This window comes from Lutjanus erythropterus, chromosome 4 (assembly GCF_056507025.1).
Source record: "Lutjanus erythropterus isolate fLutEry1 chromosome 4, fLutEry1.hap2, whole genome shotgun sequence".
NCBI classification, from domain to species: domain Eukaryota; kingdom Metazoa; phylum Chordata; class Actinopteri; order Lutjaniformes; family Lutjanidae; genus Lutjanus; species Lutjanus erythropterus.
In genome coordinates this window covers 10,943,964-10,969,430 of record NC_139320.1, presented here as the reverse complement: position 1 = coordinate 10,969,430, position 25,467 = coordinate 10,943,964, and the positions used below count along the sequence as shown (strand labels likewise).

Below are 25,467 nucleotides of genomic sequence, written 5' to 3'. Positions count from 1 at the left end.
TAATTGTGTCTTCAAAATACTTGAAAATGTATCTTTTAAATTGACAAACATATGTGTGATTTGTGGCACAATTCAAATCGGATCAAAAAATAATTTCTCTCTCGCCACTTCAGTTCAGATTTTTTTTCTGCAGTTAGGTGCACCAGAAGGCTGTGACTTCACCTTGGGTGATGTGTGGGTGACAAGTCTAAGTTTATGGCAGATTACTTGAAGCTTGAGCATGATGTAATGAATTTACAACTAACATATAAAAGTCTAAAACTTTTCACCATATATTGTATTAAGGTCATCCAAAAGTAAAATGGAAAAGATGGAAAGTAAAAGGAAAATAGACTAGCTACATTGTTTTAGTATTATGGTACTTGGATTAAGTTATTATCGACATTTTTAATTAATAATTGTATCGGAAAAAAATTTTGTAGTCATCGCAACCCTGGTGCTCCATCATTATTACATTATTTCTCTCTCTAATGCCCTGGAGCATCAGATGATGACATACTTTATATCCCCATTTGTGCTCTTTTTTCCCCATCACTTACTAATTACAAAAAAGCGCAGCCGATGACGCAATATGGACAGTGGAGTACGAAAAATGTGAGAAAAAAAATAAGGCAATATAAGGTTTCATCCAGGCAGGAAACATGCGTCCTTGCCGGGATTTAAACAGATGTAACCCCGCCTTGATTTCCACAGTTCTTCACAGTCTCCGCGTCTCCTGCCTCCGTCAGTACTGAAGGTAACTCCGTGCGTAAAGCTCCTGGACACCAGACGGACACCGCACACTTTCAGCCTCTGCTTCACTTCTCTGGCGACAGAAATAGAAGAAAATTGTTCCTTTAGTTTTTTGCTAAACAATCGGGAGACAGTCGATGATTTAAAACAGTTTTAACATTCTTATTTGTGTATTTTTTTGGCTCTCATCACCCGTTCAGTTTTTCTTGCTACCAGCCTGTACTGATGCCTCGCACCCGAGCCACTGCTCCGACTCGATTCATTTATAAAGAGTAAACAATGTGCAGAGCAAATGAAGGATACAGTGGGAGTTAACTGTGGATGTTCTGGATTTAACAGCCGGTGTCTGTAAAAACAAAGGTTCAGTCAAACTTATGGCGTGAAGGTAAGACAATTCTTTTTTTTTTCTTCCTGTGTGATAAGACAAACTTGGCAAAAAAACATGATAATTTATAGCTTCATTGACTCTGTAGCCATAAAAATTGCCCTAAAGAATAAAAGCGTCTCTGTCCTGTGGATCACTGGTCCAGTCCTCCCTAATGAGAGAGCCAGCGTGATAGAAAGTGATTTATTGGTTGTGATTCCAGAGATATTAACTTTCAAGGTGAATTTGCTGTTTCCAGCCTAACGCGCATTATTCGCCCATTTCCAACTCTTTGAGTCGGTCATTCTTTGCACATACACAGCTACGCGTCATATGGCGAATTTATTTGTATAACAGGTCGATAGTTTACAGTATTGATCCGGGTCAACATTAAATGTAAAACAACTGAAAGCAAACATTTGCTCTCGGTGTAATCCAGTGCAGGAAAAGTGCCGTGAGTGAGCTGTAGTTTGATTCTTGATCCGTGGCAGTGTGTGAGCCTGACCGTGTCAAGCTGTTCCTCTCAGCCCACGGAGCGCTGATTATTTCAGATGTGTTTGTGCCTTCCAGTTTGTAATTAGTGGTGGGTCCTCCAGAGGCGACGTGTCCTCGACACGGCGCTTCTTCGTGCAGGGCAGGTGACGGCTGTTCTCTTCTGGCTGCACATCTCGTCCTGGATCCCATAAACACTCTGAGCTGAGCGGCTTTTACAAGTTAACAACAGCATCAGACAATATCAGTGAGGAGGTTTATCTGCAGGCAGCTCTCCTGATCCAAGTGTGCAGGCTAAGAAGGTACTATCTGTGACTGTAACAGAGAGTTTATAGTGACCTTGTTGTGATGTAGGATGTTGCTGCAGTGTTGTATTAGTGTTCAAATGTCTGCATTTGGTCCCTCTAAACACAGATTTACAGTATTTTAGTGCGTTTTTCCTTGATATCATCATGCACCCCTACGCCAAGTTTGCTATTTTCCAAATAAGTGACAGAGTGATTGAAGCTGCAGCAATTAATCAATTAATCCACTAGTTGTCAACTACTAAATTAATCGCCAAATGTTCTGATCATTAATTACTGGTAGAATTCGTAGAATTTGTCAGAGTTGCTCTTAAAACATACCTGAAATATGCCAAGACTGCAAATATCAATGTTTTTGGTTCATCCTGAGCACTGCAAAATACAGGGAGAGCAGGTTCTCTGCAGATACAGCCACAAACTCGCATTTCAAGTGGGTCATAGGTGATGATTTATATGAGTCCATAGATCATTTTTAGGAAAACGTTACCTTTTACTTTTTTGAGTATAAATTTGCTAATTTCAGCTTCTTAAATTTTCTTACTCCTCCAACAATAAACTCAATATCTTTGAGTTGTGGACAGAACAAGACATTTGAGGACATTATCTGGGAAACACTGATTTACATTTTATGACACTTTATAGATATATTTTATACAAACAACTAATAAACTGACTGTGAAAATAATCAGAAGATTAATCAGTAATGAAAATAGTCATTAGTTGCAGCAGTAAGAGTGATGATCATGATGTTGTGGATATTGATGTCAGGCCATAGTCATGTTAATGACTCAGTAATTGAAGACAAAAAGGGAAAAGAACAAACAAACACGGTTAATAATATTACCAAACCTTCCATGATAACAAAAAACTGATGTGACATCTGGTCAGCAGCTGTTCTGTAAATCAGCTGATGGATCTCTGGATAGCTCAGCCATGGACATAACACCCAGCTGCCAAATTTGTGCTGTCAGTAAAAAGGACACTGTCAGGTTTTATAGGACAAGGAAAATTAGATATGTCAACTCCACTTTGGCATGAATGAATGATTTGAACGGTTTCTTAATAGAGAGGAGAGGACAGTTAATCCCAAGTGAAAGCATCTTTAGTTAAATATCAGAATATCTGCTGAGACTGGATGTTCTGTCTGTTTGCTGTCTAACCGGTGACAGTCTTGAGACATGCTGTTTGTCCATATGATTTGGACACCTTCACGTCTCTGATCTGTCACACCTTGTTGTGAAGAAAACAGCCTCGCCACAGCTGCCTGATGGCGCGCTCACTCGTCAGGTCCAGCTGTTTGACACAGACAGCTTCACTGAATCAAATCTACTGCATGTTTCCTGACAGGTGTCCATTTGAAAACAGATATTTATCTCAGCAGGAAAAGGAAAAAGAAAAGATACCAGGAACAAGGACTCAGATTCCAGAGCATGCCATGTGCAGATCAGCAATGGCTTTACATTATGAGTGACTGGCTTATGTAAGGATTTACATTAAAGTGTTAATGCAGTATTTAAGTGGATAAGGCTCATTATTGGTACAATAATTAAGGGATTTAAAGCCAAATCACTTGATGCAGCTGGTCAGTCAATAGTGACATTTAAATTCAACACACTGCTCCCAAGAGAGATGACATGCACTCAACAAAAACAACACTGTGTCACAGCTTCTGCTTATTAAATCCAATTACAAACCCAAGCAAATGTTGTTTGTTTACGGGGTTCTGCCACCCAAATTTGATCCGGTCTGTGAAATTACAGTCTCATTTATTAAACAGATACATCTGAAAGCCTTTCTCCTGAGAAATCCAAAATATGCCGGGATGGTGCAAGTGTGCTCAAAACCATAAGAAAAAAATATCAAACCCCTTAAAGGAGCAGTGTGTCAGATTTAGTGACATATAGCGGAGACCTTGCGGATTGCAAACACCTCATCTCAGTCTCCCCTTACAAGTGTGAAGGACAGGACTTCCCAAAGTCTGAACCACAGTCCACATCTGGACCGACAGACAAGTCAATTTGGACCCAGCCCATAGCTTGTGTAATGAACACAACACATTATGAAGTGTAATATTTTGTATTTTGAAAAAAATTCTATTGATCAACACATAGTGATGTTGAATACAGTGTTGTTATGAATGATCTTCTGGACCAGTCTCATTCCTGATCATTTGATCTCAACTCCTCAAATGCAAACGTTTTGTCACCGCCTCTCAACGACTCATACTGACATGCACAGAATCCATTAGCAGCTGAAAAAGATAGACCAGGAGTGACTTCACTGTAAACTCCTCTGCAGCTGAATGAGATGGACCAGGCTGCTGACATAGTGTATAGAGGGACAAAGTCACATGAAAGAGGTGGGGTGGATGGATGGCTCGAACAGGACTTTCACCCAGAAAACCAGGGTTTGTGTCCCATGTAAAACCAAAATGGTACTAAAAGTTTTAAGGTACATAACACCACACATGACTTATATCATGTGACTTTCATCTTATGAGTTGCTTCAGTGATGTCATGTACATAATGTAACATACTTGTTGTTGTTGGTTTTTTTTTTGCCTAAACCTAATCAAACTGCAAGAATTTCACTATGTTAACCAATGCATCTCACACAACTGCTCGACTTTAGTGACTAAAGGGTATCCTGTGCTTCAATATGAAACAGTGACGGGTGGTGACACAACATTTGGAGTTGAAAATCTAAATCTGTACCCTCTACCAAGTTGCACATCACTCACAGTGTCCAGCTGATTTTTCCTTGTCAAATACAATGTGTCCTCCTTTTCACTCAGCATGTATTCAGCCATTGTCTTATGTTGCACAAATTGTTTCCCTTTTTTAAGGACTCTTATGGGTCCCTTCAAATTTTCTGAGGAAAATTGTTACTAAGGACCTTCTAGCAACACATAAGGGAAGCTATGAGCAAACACTCAGAACTTAAAGGGTCTTCCTAAAGAAATCCATATGGTGATTTTATGCAACTAATTTTTTCCTTCCTTTCTTTTTTTCCATCATTAGATTAAATTTTAAGGGAAACTTTAGCCTAAGTGTTTTTATGCAAGTGTTTTAACATTCTTCAGAATATTATATTCAGTTTCTGCCATATTCTGCAAGTACATCTCCAGAAAATTGTGCCCACTGGACCTTTAAAACTGAAGCATTACTTTCAGTTTTACAAGATACGACAGAAGATATGCAGTTTACAATAGGGACACTCTTGGCGATGTCACAGTAGTTTTTCAGTGGGGCATTGCACATTTATGGAAAAAAAGGGTAAATTCTAAGTAAATGTCTAGTACGCCATGCATACTTTGATACATATATAATTATTTGTGATGCTTTCAGACAAGGTCCACAAACATCTTCTAATCATGATGCACAGGTAACACGGCTCTTACAGCAGACCAGGAATGCTGATAATCATTGCACTTTCCCCACAGTTGTGTTAGTGCAAGCAGAAAAAAAGCTCAGAGCGAATATTGTTTAGACCAGAATAAACCAAAAAGGAATGAACACGAGAGCTTCAGTGACCTTTGTGTGTGGTTCTGTTTGAAACATAAGTGAACTAAAGGATGAAATGTAAATAGTTTATCTTTTTAGCAGAAGCTAAAGCACACTAACTGGAAGCTCAAAATGGCCTCTGTATTACAGACATTGTAAACATTGGCTCCTCTAACTGGCAGTAGTATTACTGGACATCTCAGTAATACAACATGAAGCACATGTGACACTCTAGCAGGTCCAAAACATCATTATAGCTCCTCCTGCATGTTTACAGTGTATGTACGGTGGTCACGTGGCTCAGCAGCCCCATTGTATTTTGACAGGTAAATCATTTAATTGTATTGGCTCTGTGCAAATGTATCGGACTGGTCTACATTCTCCCTCTCCTGCAACCCATTCCCCAGCATGTCAAATACGTCAACACCCCAGGGACCAGCATCATCACCGAAAGGGTGGAGGAACCAATTAGGTCCAAAAGCCAATAGGAGATCCATCATGATCTGGTTATGCTCCAGGTTACAGTCATATGCTGAGAAAGTTATGTCAGCTGGTTGGTCTGTCTGTGCATTAATGGTGTGTCCGTGGTACCCATTGATCCATAGAGTGTATATTAACAGTATGATGCTATAAGTCTGAGTAATAACTCTGAATGAGTATGTGGGGTATTTTGTTGCAATGCACAGGCTCTGCTTGTTGTTTTGTTTCACTGAAAATTCATTTTTTAACACTAATTATATTTGCCATCACACATATTTTATTTTTGAGTGCCTACATAAGTAACATGGTGAGGTGTGCACACACAGTACTGAGTTCTTTGCCTTTACAGTGCAGTTGATAACATTTGAATATCACAAACACGTTCACAAATTCATCTTTATATTTAGAATACATGAACATGCAAATGCACAATGTTGCCAAGTGACTGCCTTGCTGTTAAAAGCAGACCAAAATAAGTGTGTACACACTGCTGGATAGAAATGCATCATCACACCTTTTTCATTTGGAAAACAGCCCACTAGTCTTGGTCTTTTGTAGCATGAGCAACAACAAACTATCATATATACTGAAACAACCTTGGAAGTGGAAGGATGCTACACTGAACTGCACTGTGCACCAAGGCGCTGAAAGTAAGCAGCGTATTCCCACAGGATGGTGGTTTACCCAGACTGCCTTAATAACTGCATACTGTCATCAGTATAGTGTAGCTCCTTTGAGTAATAGGGCAGTGCATAATGAATGTGTGGCGTGCAAGAGAGGGAGAGCAAGCAGCAGTCTGTAAGTGCTGCTAGCAGAGCAGAAACGTTAACTTAGCAGTAAGCTGTCAATCTGGCAGTAAATGTACAGTATATGTTGCAGTGTGTAGGTTAATAAACATTGCAGCTTCTCAAGACCAAGACAAGCAGGAGCAGGAAAGGCTAATGTTAAGCTAATGCTAACACTAGTGTAGTGAGGGTTTGTAATCCAGCCTTGAACTGCAGTGTCTTTTTTGTAGACATAGTAAAATAACTCCATAATGATAAACCCAACACTGAATGTCCTGTGGAGATATTCATCAGTTTTTCCATCTTTCACAGGCAACACCAACATGCCTTGGGTTGAGTCTGTCGACCAATCAGAGGCTGTGTCTCTGACTTGTGTGTGACAGCACCAATCTGTCGGTGTAGTAACAAATCAATGCACTGATCTCAACCTGAGATTGACCCTTCACAATAAAATTTGCAATGATAACAGCAATGAGCTCAACCCTGTGGTAGGCATCATGTGACTGTGGTATTTCGGTAATGCAGTTATTGCCACAGCCAAAAGCCCCAGATCTACACATTCCACCACTGCTTCATCAGCTGCTTGATGAGTACGGTGCAGACATGATGCCATGATTAGTGGTACTGGTGTGATTGGTTGAAAGATTTTGTTGTGGGAGTATTGAAATGGCAAAACTATTGTGCATTTGACCATTTTTGGAATTATTTATCATATATTGTACAGATGTTAAAATTAAGGTACAAATGTGATAATTATCGTACATCTACGAGGGATGTAAATTACAATATTATTTTTCCTGACTCCCCCAGCTGGCTGGGTCAGGGCCTTTCTGTGTGGAGTTTGCATGTTCTCCCCGTGTCTGCGTGGGTTCTCTGCGGGTTCTCCAGCTTCCTCCCATAGTCCAAAGACATGCGTGCTAGGTTAATTGGTGACTCTAAAATTGCTCGTAGGTGTGAATGTGAGTGTGAGTGGTTGTCTGTCTCCATGTGTCAGTCCTGCAATGAACTGGTGACTTGTCCTCTTGCCCAATGTCAGCTGCGATAGGCTCCAGTCCCCTGCGACCCTTTGGGAATAAGCGGTTACAGAAAATGGATGGATGTTTCCTGATGATGTATTGAGTTTTAAAAACACTGTATTGTCGCATTGTAAAACATGCAAAGATTTGTGGTACTTGTTAGTTTTGTGTTGTGTTTTAACCCTGGGCACTATCAAAATATAATGAACTGTAACCCTTGTATTGTGATACATATTGTATTGACAGATTTTTGTCAATACATGCTCCTGTAACTGACTTGCTTCCTGTTAAAAGCAGACCAAAATAATGTATGCACACCTGATGCTCTGCTGGGTAGAAATGCACCATCATGCATTTTTAATTTGTCAAACAGCCCATTGGTCTTGGTCTTTTGTAGCATGGGCAACAGGCAGTTAAAACTCAGGTTGCGTAGCAAGAACAGTGAACCTTTCCATGACTACCTCACTGATCTGCTGTGGACCTGCAGACACACATGCACACACACAATATAATCCCCTGAGAGGTGTGAAAGTGCTTTAGCTACAGTTAGGCTGCACTGTCAAAGGATATCAGGCACCTTCTTGTATGTGTGCACTGCATGCAGACACATATGCACAGTGAGTGTCACTGGACAGAAAAGGCCCTAATTGGCAATGGCTTTCCAAGAGCTTTGCGAAAAAATCTGAGGTAAATGGCTTTTAAAACTACTTCCATGTCCACAAGGGAATTCTTTGACTGTTCCAGTGAACAATCGGTACCAATGGGATGACAGACAATGTGCGGGAATTGACAGGATGACTATTAGAAGAGAAAAGAAAGAATGAGGAATAATAGCAATAGTAGAAATAAAGAACAGCTGTTCCCAGGAGAAATGAAATTTCTTCCCAATTATCTCGCTGTGTAGTGTGTTTGGTCTGAATACCCTCAAACAGTAATGTGTGGTCCATTCAAGAGTGTCTCCCTGTAGACTTGAGTAGCACTAGCTCCAGATCAGTCCAGCTCCAGCAGATGGTGCCTGACACACACACACCCTCAAGGTGCGGAAAGAAAAAATATTTACACCGCTCACTTAAAAGCTATTTCTCTGGCCCTGAATCTCAGCCTTTAAAAGTCCCAAATTTTAAAGGTGAAAGTGAGATGAAAGGGGGTGATGACTCATGTGTCATTGATTTTTTTTTTTTAACCTCTTGTGTCAAGTGCCAAATAAAAGCTGGGGTTGTACTAAACAGCCTTCCAGTGGCAGCTTCCTTGACATTTTCCTGAAGAGTCTGGGAGTCTTTTGTTTGGTGAACAAAGCAGGCATAGATCCATCTGTCTGTATGACCTTTTGGTTTTAGCTTTGATAAATTATTGTCCAATCACATACTTTCTTCTTCTTGCAAGCTCTAATCTCTGAAACTGAAACCCCAGTTATGAAATAATCAGGTCTCCAATAGATGGAACAAGGGACTTACTAGGTCAGCAACATTTAACAGGATGATTAGACATTTCTGTTTAAGGAGTTTATTTCCATCCTTGACTGTAATTAAAATTCTTTGTTCCCAATGTTAGCACATTATAAAGTATAATACAATAGTCTGTATAAAATTACTGGTTATTTTTCCAGAGATGAAAGACGTGTAGAGGTGTCTAGAGGTGTCAGACGGAAATTGTTTGAAATTCTAAATAAAAGGTCGAATGTGTAAAATATATGGGGATTTATTGGCAGAATGTGGCAGAAATGGAATATAATGTTCATAAATATGTTTTCATTGGTGTATAATCATCTGAAAATAAGAATCGTTGTTTTTGTTATACTGGAATGGGCTATTTATATCTACAGGGGGTGTGAGTTCTCATCCAAAGGGGTTGTCATGTTTCTGCCATGTCTCTACGGTAGATCAGAACGGACAAATCAAACAATGACTCTAGATATGCCCTTTTGTAGGGATTTTTTGTGTGTATTTTTAACCAGTTTCATAGCTACCACAGATTCTCCTATAGGCTTGGAAGGGCAGTGTGAGGTGAGCAATATTCAGCAGGTTGGACTCTGCCTCCTCCTGATTAGATGCCATTAAATCCTATGCATTGATTTGACTGATATAATTTGCGCTGAGATGGTTTCAAATGATCCCTCGTTGTTCATTAGCCATTTTCCACACACATGTACTGGCTTGACTTGGTTTGACAGTTCTTTAGCACAGTAAAGTGGGGATTTGCATTTCTTTTAGAACAGGTTTACTTGTGTAAAGGCGTGTCTTAACTGACAAGTAGCTTGAACTTCCTATAAATCAAAGTCCCATGCTATTATGTCATTCAAATGCTTTTACTATAAAGTAGCAAAGTCAGGAAATGTTTGGTTTTCGTCAGCGGCAACTTGACACTACTCCTGTATGGCTGAAAGTGTACATGACAGTAAAACAGAGCAGATACCTGAATGTAAAAGCAGCAACTAAACTTCAAACCACAGAGATTATCTTCTAAAGAACTGAGAGCTGAACACACAGACACACAGAAACATCTTTCTCTCTCCTGTCCTACACAGACATGAGCAGAGGATCACAACACGAGCTTGTTTGAGGGCGAGGAAAGGGGGGTCGCCATGGGTTGGCCGCGGTCGGCGAGACATCACTGTAGCCTGCTTGGAGGCGGGTCGGGCTCATTTTGGTAACAGCAGAGAAATAAAGAGAACAAGTGGCTGGTAAAAGAGGTCATCAAGCATTTTGAGATGCTCCTCAAGGCTCAACACAAGATTTAAAAAAAAAGGTCAAAAGGTCAGAACCACATAGTATATGGTTAGACTGGGTACAGTATTAAAAGCTAGAGGGCTTTTAATTTAAAATGAGGAAGTTTTCATGATCCACACAGGAGGTGGACTGTCCATGCGTCGCTGTAAAACTTTGTTTATGTTTATGCTCAAGGCAGTGTCCCCAGTGTGAGGATGCACATTCCAAACTTGACATCATTGCACCTCTTGCATCACCCGAGCACGTAATTTAGGACTTCTCACACATATTCATTTCGAAAGAGCAGTAGCCAATGGGGAAACTCCATCACAGGAATGACCAATGGTGTAACATCATCACACATCACACACAGTAAGTCAGTCGCAGACTTTCTGGTTTATAGTGCTGGCCCCCAGCTTTGCGGCAGCCCAGCCAACAAAAGCTGTGAAAGTTGGACTTAAGTTTGTCAGTAGACCAGAAACATGACTCCGGTGGGACACTCATGTTGTTCTATGTAATTGCAACAGGCAGCTGTTGGGAATTTTATTTTTAGTGAAGTAGCTGTATCAGGATCATGTGTGATGCCAAGGGTTGGGTACCGAATTCCAGTGCCAGCGTGGCACCAGTTCCCACACAACCAATACCCACTGGACTGAATTCCAACACAAATTACAGTCCCTCACTTTGGTGCCACACACCTGCGTCTATTGTCTATCTGTTGAAATAGTTGCCATGTGTTGTGAATTTTACTTAACGTGCCTAGTTAACATTACTGTTACTCTACATGGCTCTGGCAGCAGGTAGCCTTCTGCTAGATAGCAGCCATAATAAACATGGCTAAATGGTCAAAAGTGCATCTGCATTTCACTTGAAATGATTGCAACACTATCCTATCACTATTTGGACTGCTGTACTGTTCTTGAATGCTAGGGACTTTGACATTGCTCCTTGAAGCACACAGTATTTTTTTTTTTTAATAAGTGTACCGATAGAGTCAGGGACCTTCTAATAAGGCTTTTGAGGTCCAATCTCACTCTTCAATTTAATGTCATTACAAAGGGCTGATTCAATTCGCTTAAGCATTTTACAGAAAGCTCCAACATAATAGACCCTGCAAAACCACCACTTTTGAAAAGTACTATGCTAATACAGAGTGATTTTTTACATCTTGTTATATTCTATCCAACCTTCACACATCAGAAATTTAATCTTTCTTGCCTTATAAATTATGGATTGGTTTTCCTCTGTTGCACACCTCTTAGTGATCCCAGACTAGCTAAACAGTGAATGAAAATAATACATTTCAATCAATCATTTTCAAGTGATGGCCACAAGACAAGATTACTGTTCCTGTTGTTACTACCAGTCCATCTGGCAAAGCGACCTTTTTGCAGCATCACTTCTTGTATCTGAAGCTGTGGTTTGTTGATTGTGCGGTTGCAGAACTGATGGAAGGCGCTGCTCCAAATCCGATTTTAGTAAGTTGGGTTACACTGTAGGCATGAAATATCACACATGCAGTCATTATCCTCCAAAATTCAATTTTCACCAAGCAAGGGAGAGAATATTTGACATATATGGCTCATTAGCCTGAAGTGTGCTTTCACAGGCCCCTGCATTGTGCATGTGTTAAGTCGAGATAATGACACAGATGCTGAAACTTTTCATTGATGAGAATTTTCATACTTTCATGGAAGAGAGAAGACTTTTATATATTTTGTTAAAATCACCAGTACAGTTTAGGTGTTGGGTGATATTACAGGCCGCTGCTAATAATAACCAACTGAAATTTGTGTGGATCATACGCCTCTTCCTGTGAACGCAGCCCTGTATGTCCACAATTAATTAAAGCAGACAGCTTGGCTGCAAATATTTCAGCTGGTCACAGTCTCATTATAGGACAAGAGAAGCAACTAAATTATGCACCATTTTCACCTAGCTATTAAGGGCTGGCATGTTTGACCATGTGACAAATAGTCTTTTCTTTGACAGTGGTGATGATAACGCTGCGGTGTGGTCACAACTTATGTGATGTAATAGAAGGCAATTGTTTATATTTAGCTAATATCAACACTAATCCTATGAATCTGCTAATTGTGATGCAAAGAATCTGCCTGCTTCACTGCACCACAGCCAACAGCTCCAGGTCAGTGTGGGGACACGTATGCAGGATTATAAACTGCTTGAAATGACTTTGCAGTTTGCTCAGGCATGAAAAACACAGTTTTACTTACCTCACTTTTATTTTTGTTTTGTTTTTTTCAAACAACTGCAGTTGCAGACAGGTACAGTGGGGCAGAACACTGATTTACCTGGGGCTTACAAGCCTCTTTTGAGCAGACAAGGTGTGTCAGGAAAAAGCAGGAGCAGAGACACTGTGTGTGGATGTGTGTGTATGCATGTGTGTGTGTGTGTGTGTGTGTGTGTGTGTGTGTATATGCATGTGTGTGTGTGTGTGCACCTGCATCCGTTCCTACATGTGTCTGTTTGTTTCATGGTTTATAATGGAAAAGCAGCTTGGGGTGTGTGTGTGTGCAATATGCAGCCTCACAAGAGACGAAACTGGTTGTTAGGTTGGAGCTTCCCTACGACCTAATGAGGTCGATGGAGGCTTGTTGCCAGCCTTCAGCTTTCCTCGTCTTCCAGTGGGTGGATGCTTTAGCATTTTTACCCTTATGGCTTGATTTGAGTAGGTAATGGCTAACATCACCACTACAATAACCTTTATGTCTAACTGTATCAATAACATCGATTCATAGGAAAGAATATTCACCCTGAGGGCTTTTGTCTGTGTGGATGATGCATCAGTGCCTTTTGTTTAGCCCTTTATGTCCCTCCTTTCCTTTCTCTCAATTAGGGCTAGGTATTGTTTTGTTTTGTTTTTCTTTTCCGATACTCGTGCTGAAACAATCTTTTATTTATTTATTTTTTAAAGAAGCACAAAATGACAACTGACAACATTGAAGACAAATTCACATAAATAAAACCCAACTACACGTATTTAACACTAAATAACAGTTACAGTGCTAATAATGATAACACTCCTGACAGACTTTTACATAAATGCTGTTTCATTTCTTACAATGCACAGTTTGATACCGTTATACTGGACATAACTTTTTGATGTTGTGTATTGTAATTGTACATAGTGTTTGTCAATTACTTAATAATGTTCCCTCTCTTATCTCTCCTGATATCTTTATTCATCTCTCTTGTCTTCTATATTGTTATTTTCACATTTTTATACTTTTAACTGTGCATATGACAATAATCGTTTTGTCTCGACTTTAATAAATTTTGCAATGATCCCGCAAATGTGGTTAGGTTTAGGGTTGTGACAATGATATGTAATGGAGGCATATTTTACAGTTAACAATAAAATTTCTTGTCCAAAATGATATCAGGGCACTGAAACAGTCAATTTTCATCATTAATAATTCTAAATAATGTTATGTAAAAAACACAAATAGAACAAAAGTGAATACACATATTAAACTTGAATTAAGAAAAAATGCCAAATATAAATAAAATCCAAACTACACAGCAAAAAAAAAAAAAAAAGAAATAATGCACAAATAAAATGACAATTATCACCCCAAGAACTGGCCATAAAATTTAAGATTTAGCCCGTCATCAGTAGGCTATATATTTGTCCAACTGCCCAACCCTAGTCTGTGCCAGAGGGCAAATAATTCAATCGATAGCTCAGCTGTGTGCCACCGAAATGAAGCATTGTAACCTGGATTCTGTGATTCATTCTGGTTGGTACCAGCCATTATAGGAACCAGTGCAATATTGGCATTGTGTTTCGGTAACCTACCTGTCTGTCTTTGTCTTCAGGGTTTCTGGACGGTCTCCAATATTTTGTTTGTTTTCACCTCTTTTTGACAGCTTCTCCTTAGTGAAAATTCCCTCAGTGTTTAAATTTGTACTCTGAATGCCATTTGCAGTGATACAGGTTATTGCATATGTCAGTCAAATAAACGACTGAATGGTCCCTGTTGGACTCTTTTATAAGTCAAGTCAGGTAGTTCAGCATCCTGAAATAACAAACTGCTACGTCCTCTTTTTCCCCTCCTCTTCTCTTTATTTGTCTGTTTAAATTTAGAGAAGTGAATCAGATGCAAGCTGCCTGAAAAGATCGATTTGTTTTTTTAATCATACTTGTAGTTATGAAGACTACTGTAGATGTTTTATGAAGCTGTTACTTTATAGAGCACAACAGATTGTGGGTGCACAAGAGTATTTTTATGTGTCACATAAAAAAGAAACAGTAGTCTACTGTAGATTTTTATATCACTAACAATCATTCAATTTTTTAATATTAAATATTTATTGCCCTAGCTCAGATGGGTGCCAAACAAAACTGAATGCACCTTTAAAGGATGTTACAAGAAAATATTTTGCAGTGATAAGTGCAGAGAGAAAGGGGGCATAATTGCAACGCCAAGATAATGACAGAGTAATTGCTACTCTGAATGAGCAGGTTTATTTTCAGCACCGTAAAAGTCATAGCAGCTACAGTACCACCTACACAGCCAGCCTGTAGAAAGCAGCCACACAATTGTGATGACTTGCTTCTTCACTCTTACAGAGACAAAAGAAGGACTTTTTTCTGAGAAAAGGTTTTCACAAGATATTGTCATTGACTTTGCCAGCATGAATGATTTTAACCTGGCAACTAAGAGGGCTGTGGCAGATAGGAAACTAATTGGGATGAAGACTATCGCAGGTAGAATCAAATACTGACAGTATTGACAGAGTGGTATCAGATGGAGGATTTGCTTCCTCTTTGCATAGGCTGATACTGGGAATTAGGCAAAGATTTAATGTCGCAAGCGCTGGAGAGGAGAAGCGATCCTAAACACCACATTTGTACCATTAGACCTGCATGTGCTCATTACATTATTACATAAATAATTCTATGAAAAAAACAGGTGTGAGTAATAAGCATAATGCATTTGTAAAAGGCAATTACCTTGATACATCATTTACACAAATTTGATTTCATCCATTATTAGCCGACACTTTCTTGTTTTCACTTTTGGATAATTGCTCTTTGAGACACATTTTAACAGCCCAGTGTGCAAGATTTAGGGGGATTATTGGCTGAATATGTCATGAATGGATATAACAAACCCAAAATACAGACAGAGGCAGAGCTGTTGCAGTTTAAACAATTTAATGAACACAAAAGTCAATAATTAGAGGCTTATGCTTTTGTCAGGGAGGGACAAGTCCAAAAAAATCCAAATTAATCCAAAAGGCAAAACTAAATCTGATGCAGCAGGCAGGAAATCCAAGAAAATTAAAACAGGCAAAGCCTAAGAAACTAAACAGAAATCCAAAATAGTGGGGCAGGGACAGGATGCTTTTTTTTTTTTTTTACCTTACAATGAGCCCTTCATATCGACAGAGGGCTCAGATCCTCTTCCATGGAGATCACTCATTGACTAATATAGAAATGGACAACCTGAGAGCTCCCCAAAAGTGAAGTCAGAACATCTTGATCGCTGCCTGGTGGCTGTGGAGTGGCTAGATCATAAATTCATCCATGTTAGATGATGGGACAAACTACAACATCAAATGTCAAATAAATGTCTTCCAAAGATGGTTTCTGTCGTTTTAGGAAGTTCTTATAATGCTGGTGTTTAGTGAAGTGTTTATTTTTTTAATCAGTTTTTCCTGATCCCAACAAATGTCACATCAGCATGATTTTCATATTTTATTTTATTTTACTTTATTTGTTTATTTTTTCTGTGAAAATTAAAATTGAGGTGCAAAACTGATCATTCCCACTAATCATGAATCATATTGCAGTCACAATAATTATCAAAATAATTGCAATATGACTTTTATTTTTTATTTTTTTTTACCCCTAGGCTTCTCACACATACTTTGAATGTGAGATGAAATGTTTGTAATCTGCAAGCTCACTGCTAGATGCCACTAAATCCTCAACACTAAATCCTACACACTGATCCTTCAAATGTCATGTTTCCACATTCAAAGCACATTTCACTTAGAGCATTTCAAATAATTCCTGTAAAAATAAAGGAACCACCGACACAAGAGAGCAAAACAACACTAAAGGGACATACTGTGTATTGTAGAAGGGTAATGAAGCTACTGTACTAAATGTGTTTCTGTTGCGTTTTGGTACAGCGTGTGTGTGTGTATCTGTGTGTGTGTGTGTGCAATATGGAACTGTGTCTGTGCATGAGTGTGTGCTTGTCTGAGTTTTAGGTAGTTTAACAATCACATTTCAGGGCTCCAGAATTGCAGCAAATTGTTGATTAAATGGGATTTATTGTGAGATTAACAGTGTGGTTTATTGCAAGGTTTAACAAAGTGATTTCAGCACCGCTGCTGCATGAGTGAATGAGATTATTCCTTGATAGCAAAAAGAAAAAAAGGCTCGATTATTAGTTTTTCTCTGCCTGATGCCAGTTCACAAACCATTTAAATATTACGAGAGATTGGACTGTAATCAGAAAACAGTTGCTGTATAAAAGCAGCTAATGTAACTATCACCTTTTTGGCAGCAAGATTACAGCCCAACATAATGCTGCCAGTTTTTTCTAATTAAAATAATAGTTACGGCGAAAACAAAACGAAAACAGTTTGTGTACTGATGGGGGAACTATAAAGTAATTATGGTAAACTATTTTTAATTAGAATGCTTATAATGATTGGGTAAAGTCATTCCTATGGCCTCCCCCATAACTAAATTATTGTACTTCATAATTATTATGTGCCATGTTATTAACATAATTTCCCGGCTGTAATTTCAAACAAGAATACGACAGCTAGTAAACTAACAAACTGCACTCATGTGTTCATACTGTTGTATGTTTACTAGAAGATGTCTCCTGGAAATTATTCACACACAACTAAATTGCAGCAGCAAATATATTATTTATTTAAGGAAACGTGGACTAAAATACATTTTCTATTAACATAATGAGGAAATGTTGTTAATTAACCTACCTGGCAAGTCACAAAAATGTTGATACAGAATTTATCAGTAAAATGTTCCCTGACATGTTTCATTTGTTTTACATTTTCCACTCGTTGTGATTACAGTATAATTTGAAAGTCAAATGATAATCTTTCTCTAACCCCAAAGTGCTTTTGTTGCCTAAACCTACACAAAATCATGATATTCCCTTATTTTAACCGAGAGCGTTGCACAGTAGACTCAAATCTAGGTACTTTTTAAATACTTTTTTGTTAAAAAACAGTTCAGTATTAGAATTTGCTAGCATTCAGTATGTGCTGTGGGTTAGTTGGTCTGTTCACACAGAAAGAGAAGCAAATTTTGTTTGTTTTGTCTTAAGTGCCAGTTATATGAGGGGTTTTCTTTCAGTGGTTTTTAAACAGTTAAGGAGAATAAATGCATAGGGCCACCAGCTTCAGCTGTATGTCACTTCTAAATTATGGTGGCTCTGTAGGGTCAGCTGGTAAAAAAGGCACACTGACTCCCACTGTAAATTTAGAGAACATATCATTACCCGTAGTGAACACAATGCCCCTGGAGTAATGTTGGAAAAGGTCTGTTGGTGGACTCATGGTTTGTACTGTTTACAGAAAAATACACAGGCATTGTGTAGGACAGGTCCATAACACTAAATATATTAACGTTTGGCCCAGTAAATATAACCATAGATTAACAATTTGCCCTCATATGTATGAAATTAAAATGAAATAGTTCAGATTTCATTGCAAATGTATTTTGTACACCCTCTGGGTCTCATTGGTTTTGCAAGAGGTTTAATGTTCCTCGTGGATATTCAGTTTCTGATCTGTTAAGTATCAAACCAGTATTATTCCAGTTTCAAATATTGGTTTGGTATTGAGCATTGGAGTCTGGACATAAACCCCAGACTGTGGTGTTAACGTCCTGTGTTTTGTACACCCACCATCCACCCAAACCACATCCTTGTGAATCCAGTGTGTCAGATACGTATTGTTTCAAACAGACATTGTTCATAAATATAAAAGAGGCAGGACTTATGTTCCTTGCATGTAATTATAAGAACAATTTAGTAATATTAGGGCTAAGCAACACTGTTATTATATCAATATTGTGAGATGAGACTAGATATGGTCTTAGACTTTGGATATCCTTGTATCATTATAGGGTTGTGTTGTCTTTAACTGGTTTTAAAGGCTGTATTAAAGGGAAGTTATATAATTTTCTGAACTTACTAGGCTGTTCTACCTGCTTTATTATTTCTCTTTACCCACTTTTTGATTATATCCACATTACTATTTATTATTTATCAAAACTCTCATTGTGTCCATTTTCTTATGGAAGCACTAATAGTCATCCCCACAATATTATCACATTATTGATATCGAGCTATTTAGTCAAAAATAATTTAATATTTGAAAGAGAGAAAGCAGCCAAACCCTACATGGAAGATATGTTACTGTGTACAAAACACCTCACTTGTGCCTCTTGTCTGCTTTTGTTGGGCAGTGGACGCTAGGGACCTCGCCAGTCTGCAGAGAAAAGCCTTGTCACTACTGTGGGAATCCAGTATAGCCAGATAATGCCTCCTGCTCTCACAGACCACTGCTGGGGTCACATGGGAATAAAAGGATGTGGTTAGATGTAAGACAGAGGGATTGTGGGTAGAAAGTGAGGTCAGGCTATTTAAGGATTATATCCAGGACAGGTCAACTGCTCTGCAATTCAGAGGTCACCTGGTCAGCCGCAGCACTGTTTAACCTGTTTAATGATGATGAGAGCTGGATACAGCTGTTTCTCTGTGAACCATCTGTTTGATAATATAAAACCTTCACATGAACATCAGCATGTAGGAAAGAGCTTTATACATGTTACATGAACAGCTTCCAATGTGCTTGTAACATCTTAGTGTATCTCTTTTGATGTTGGTTGAACTGTACATGTGATTATAACAAAAGGCACTTTCATAATTATAGTGCTTCCACTGCACACTGATTGATTAAAGTCACTCAAAGTCTTAAATCTCTGCGTCTATAATAGGGGTCTAAATACACGCATTGTGACTCACCAGTTTAAGGATGGGCTGTGGCAACTGCATGCAGCCTCTCAAAGATCTGGTCGCCATGGTAAAGCAGCTTTGTAACCATGTAAAGGAGATGCTCTGTATACTCAACTGCAGTTGAAAAACTGTCAGGTGTCCTTGGAAAACAGTCGTAAAAACAGGATGAACGGGAAGGCAATCCAGGCGCTCCAAAATATGAGAAACAATAGCAAAAAATAACAATGAGGAAGGAAGTATTACAAACCCTTTATTGGAGTTGATAAATCATCAAAAAATCCTACTTGTTTCAACTGTCAGTGTCAGCTTTAAAGGGATAGTTCAGAATTTTTTAATTGGAGGACTTACTGATAGAGTTTGCCTACAGGAGATGGAGGTTTGCATTCATACAATACAACCTTGTATTCTGTCCCTAATAGTGATGCCATGATACCAGTGATTTTTTTCCCTGGTGGTATCAAAAATGGTCGAATATCAATATTTTTCAGGGTATCAAATCAAAATGAGAAATTCCAGCTTCATGACAACACTTTATAGTGATTTCTATGTAAAGGGCTATTTGGTGAGTTCACGAGTTTGCTGTTCTTTTTGGTGCTTTTAGGCATTCTTATTCTTCCTTTGGCATTTAACATCAGATCTGAACACTTGCAGGTGTTTCTGCAGCCTTCTCACATCTGGAAGAATTGCATCCCATGTTTGGTAGAAAAAAACATCAGGAATTTTGACATTGACTTGGTACCAAAGCGTTAGCAAACTAATCTATTTCTAAAAACATCTAACTGTTCCTATTACAGCCTACAAAGCTTAGAACATTTTGTATTTCATGCACTTTGTCTTACAAACACATTAGTTTTTATTATCTACCCACAGTGCACTCTCCAAACTACCAGGCGTAACTCGCCAGTATTGATAGTTTGAAAAATAGAGCCTGTAAAAGAGCATTACAGTTATTCCCTGTGGCTGCTTCAGACAGTTTATCTACACAAGCGCTAAGAATGCTTGTAGCACTGACTGCCTTTTTATGACCATCAGTCTAAATATTGTCAGGGAGTTTTATTGCAGTAAGGCATTTTGTGACATAAACTTTGCTGTACTCTAACAAAGAAGACATCTGGACTGCAGTCTTCATTTCCTGAGACAAGGCACCAGCCACATATTTGCAACCTTTCCATCAGTCTGCCAGTTAGACAAAGAGCAAAAACAATTGATAACACTGTTGCATTTGAATTTGAAATTAATGTTGAATAAAGTGTGAATACATTATGTAGTATACTGCCAATGGTGGAAAGAGTACTGAAAATCTGTACAAGTAAAAGTACTGTTGCATTACTAGAATATTACTCAAATACAAGTAAAAGTACTGGTGTTAGAAAAATATTTAAGTAAAAGTACAAAGTATTAAACTACTAAGAGTATTAGTTACATTTAATCAATGATGTCACCATCACTTCTCCAAATTAGGGCTGCAAATTTTGTGTTTTGCTTTATCAATAGTTAAAACACTAACGATCAATTCATCATTAATATTTAATAAGATACAAAACAAGTATTTTTTTTTCCTTCATTTTGATTGATGATTTTTTTTTCCCGCTTATTCAACAAATGCCTCCACCAGAACAAAGTTACATGAGGTGCAGTTACTGCCATGACTAGTCATTAAATATTCATGAATACATTTTTAACTGGTTCAATTTTTCTGCTTTGTTTTGTTTTTTATTCATATGTCCTGGTTTTCATTGGTCCGTTTGTGATCAGATCACCTTATTGGCTACAAAAATGCAGATGAAAGGTTTGGATATGAATTAAAATTGTACTCAGTACTTAACTATGATTTTAACAGTAAGTAAGTAGATTACATGGCGTAATGAATACTTAAGTACAAGTAAAAGTATAGACTTGAAAATCTACTCATAAAAGTACAAGTACCCCAAGAAACTTCTTAATTACAGTAATTTGAGTATTTGTAATTGATTACTTCCACCCCTGTATACTGCTTGCACAGTCACAAACATTAGTTGTCCCTTGTTTAATTACATGTACTTTTTTTCTGTGCCCTTATATTTGTACATGTGTGCAACCTCCATTTACACCTGTTTTTAAAATGGGATCGTGTCTGGATACATTATCCAGATAATAAACCATTCAATCTTTGCTTTTGTATTTACACCTGGTGTTTTAATGTCTTCTCATTATTCTCAATGAGATCAGATCTCTGTCCTCCAGAGCAAAACCTACGTGATCAATTTGATTTTGGAGAAAGTCTATATGAGTGCACACATCCAAATGCAATTAATATGTGCTGAACAGAAGTACGTCAAAAAATGAAAAATAGTCTGCATACTGGAAAATACTTCCATGATCATTATTTAATATACCACCACATCTTGGGCACTGAAGAAAGCACATTATCTGGTGTGCGGACTTTTTCCTAATTTGAGGCAAATCAGTCCCAGACTCCCTTTAAAAAAATACAGTTTTGTGAGATATTAAGTAAGGGGAAACTGTATAAACTTTGTGAATTACTGTCTATGGCAAAGTCTCAATTACTTGTCCTCTCTTAATGAAAAATTTGGCAGATTTAATACATTAACGTTTAATACATTAAAGGAGTACTATGTAGCAGTTGTGCTTCCAAAAACGAGTGCAGCACTCCAGACTGAGTTGGAGTCATAGATGGTATACTAAATAGGTTGAATCCATATTTTATATGCAATCTTTTGTTGAAGGAAGTTATTTCCCCAAATCCCCTTCCCTCTAGACGTGAAGACGGCTGCATGAACACTGCAGGAACGCAAGAGGAGCACCACAATGTAAATTTACTATGACAAGCAACAACGAGTCCTACATTGTAAACTGATCGGCTTAGAACTGTTAATTGTCTGTCAGTGTAAAGCTAAGCGTGTTATCCTGAAAACAAAAGTCCACTTCTAACAAAGTACACACACTGGAGTTGGAGTGTAGTTGTTGCCAGACTTCATTAACATATTGCTCAATTTAAGAGCTATAATGGAATAAAAATTTCAAATCGCAGCTGTGGTATTGTTGTCAGAAAAGCGATTATTTCAACTTTACATATTACCTTAGTAGCTGATAGCATACAGTTATGAGAAATTACAGTAGATTCATCACAGATTTCTCCTTCAAGTTATTCCTTTGTATAAAAAATACTGTGTCTGTTTGTCCCAGTGTGTTGCTGGACCGGTGTGTGGCTCGATAAATTGTGTGCCTTGTTGACAGCAGATCAGCTTCACAGTTGAGTGCAGCACACACTGACAAAAACACAGAAATTTCTTACTATATATCATCTCATATTGCTCTCTAAATTCAGCCTATATTCTATATTGACTAAAAATAAATATCTGTATCGATAATGATGTAGTGTAGAGATATCAGCATGTTGTCAGCACTGCATTTATACCTACTGTGCTCAGGCCGATATGATCACATTCTGATCACGATAAATCTACACATATACATTTTTCCTTATCTGGATAATGTTTCCACATACAGATTACATTTAAATACCAGGTGTAAATGGGGTGTGCAACATAAATTTAAACAGTTATTCAAACTGAAAAAAATGCATTTTACCATATGTCAAATCCTGTTTCACATTTTATGACAGCACTCCAGTTTACTGGCAGCACTGAGCTCCAACACCCAAACACAATGCCTGAAAAAGGTCCAACAGTTGAAGGCAAAATAATCACACACATTCACACTTTTATGATGCAACCGGTGCAACATTTTCACATCATTTCAGCAACAATAGTCCAGTAGATGCATTTTTAGCAACACTTTCATGCTTTGTTTACTTCGCCAGCTGCTGCAGGGTTGTTCAGTAGGACATGAGGAACACCCGCTGGGCTACTTCAGTTTCTATCTGTAATTGTAAATTCCACTTTGAAGATAAAGCTCCCAGTCGGATACTGGTCATTTAACGTATCAGAATTTGAGTTTCCTTAACCAGCAGCTTATGGATTGCTGTTCTTATTCACACAACACACAGCAGCTAGGATTGCAGTACCTCTGACAGGTGTCTGGCACCACTTACTGGGGCCTCACATAGTCATGATGAAAACAATAGACACACATTTAAGAGTCATTTTCTCAAAAGCGCAGAGAATGAGTGCTAATTACTGGAGAGCTTCAAAAGAGGATTCATCACAAAGGACTACAAAAATGATCTGTGTTGTGACATTGTTTGCTTTCTTTTTAGCACCGTTTTCTTTGTTTAAGAATTACAAAGTGTTGTGTTTGTTCAAAAACAAAGTGAAAAGTGTTTTTTCAAAGTAGGAAATTGCAGCTCTTAGACAAATAATTATAGAGAAACTGGTATTGATCAGCAACATAATGAAACCTTTGCAGATATGGAAAGGCCAGTTTGTGCTCTGACAGAGTAAACCTTTTTATTGCACCTTTGACTTTTGACATTCATCAGAGTTATTTCATTTTATGATGTTTTAACCCTTAAAACAGCACCAGGTCATGCCATTTGTAAGAGTTATTTTCATGTGGTAATGGTTCTCCACCCGTTCTGCAAAAAAGAATAAAAGAAAGAAAAGAAGGCAGGATAAAGTCTGTAAACTCCAGTGCTCCTTAGAAGAAACTATAAAATAAAATCATAATATCTAATAACAACAAGATGAATCAAATATAAAATAAATCTACATTCTGAAAGATACTGTATCTGTTGGACAAATCACAGTATTTGTTTATGATAAATACACTGCAAAGGGGGCCATGGAGGACCAGGGAAGAAATAAACAAGGGGACAGTAAACAAACAAAACTTTGCTGATGCCATTATGTTGACCTTTATTTTACTAAAATTCAACTTAAATTCTTTTATATTAGTTGCTTCCCTAATTATTGTCTGTTTTTATCTGTGATTTGAACCTAACATCTATGAAACAATCAGAAAATAACATTTTATTTCACTGTATCACTGGCGTTCTCACTACCACGGCTCCCTCTCCTCATTCAGTGTCTACCTTGTTCGACCAGCGCCGTGCTCTCTCTCTCTCTCTCTCTCTCTCCCTCCCTCTCTCTCTCTCTCTCTCTCTCTCTCTCAAACAAATGGAAACATCTTGGTGCTGTTATTTCACAGCATGAACCACAAGCCAGACCCAGATGCTGAAGCTGGTTACACAAAATAAACCAAGCGAGAACACAACAGGGAGAGTATCATCTTTTGGTCGATAGGTTCCACCTGGATAGTGCCCAGTTTCAAAGATATTTCAGGCTGAGTTAGTCTGAAAGGCAGTGAAATACCCCTGTTGGATGGTTTATTAAAGACGTGAGCAAAGCAACACAGAACATAAAATGAGCATAGAAGGAATAGGACCACTGTGTTTAACTATATATATATATATATATATATATTTAAATGTTGATGTTACAGCTGAAAATGACAACAGAAATTACACATTTTTTTCCTGCTTTTATATATCACTGCAATTCAACTACCAGTTATCTACCCAGAACTGAGTGCCACCAGAATTGAGTCTTTACTGGTGGAACAAGCAGCTGAACTGAGAAAGATGACGACTGCAAGTGGTGGAGATATTGTTACAGGACTAGTTCAAAAGAAAAATGTTTCTTCCCCGTTTAAGAGTTTTGGGTGTTTACTTCTAATGATAAAGGTGAGCCAGCCAACTTCTCCAACAATAGAAGCAGTTTATTAACCACATGATTGTATTAAACTGTCAGTCTGCCACCACCTCCTGCACATCATCTCTGTTCAGCCCACTGATAAGTTCTATCCACCCCAGCAAGAATCTACGGAAGAGGAGTCCTTATTTCAGATCTGTTCAGTGCAGGAACACTTACTGAAGCAGGCTGCATTGCATATTGGGCTTCAGATCAACAGTTCAGCTTTTACATTTTTTTAATATAATATATATCCTGCTGACAAGTCAGGAAGTTATGAAGGTATGAAAAAAAAAATACCGCCTAAGCCTAATGGAGCAGCCTCAGTTTGCTTTGAAGACCAGATCTGGCTTCTCTGTAATTACATGCGGCAGTTTATTGCACTCCATTGCACTGGCA

General features: G+C 38.2%; 1 protein-coding gene across 1 annotated transcript in view; it reads left to right on the top strand.

The window, feature by feature from the left end:
• The first annotated feature begins 720 nt into the window (after positions 1-720).
• Positions 721-25,467, top strand: part of drd2a (dopamine receptor D2a) — a 66,470-nt gene continuing 41,723 nt past the window's right edge. Inside the window, exon 1 of the mRNA XM_084716950.1 lies at positions 721-1,117. The gene's annotated coding sequence lies outside the window, so the exon portion shown is untranslated. The remainder of the gene's footprint in view (positions 1,118-25,467) is intronic.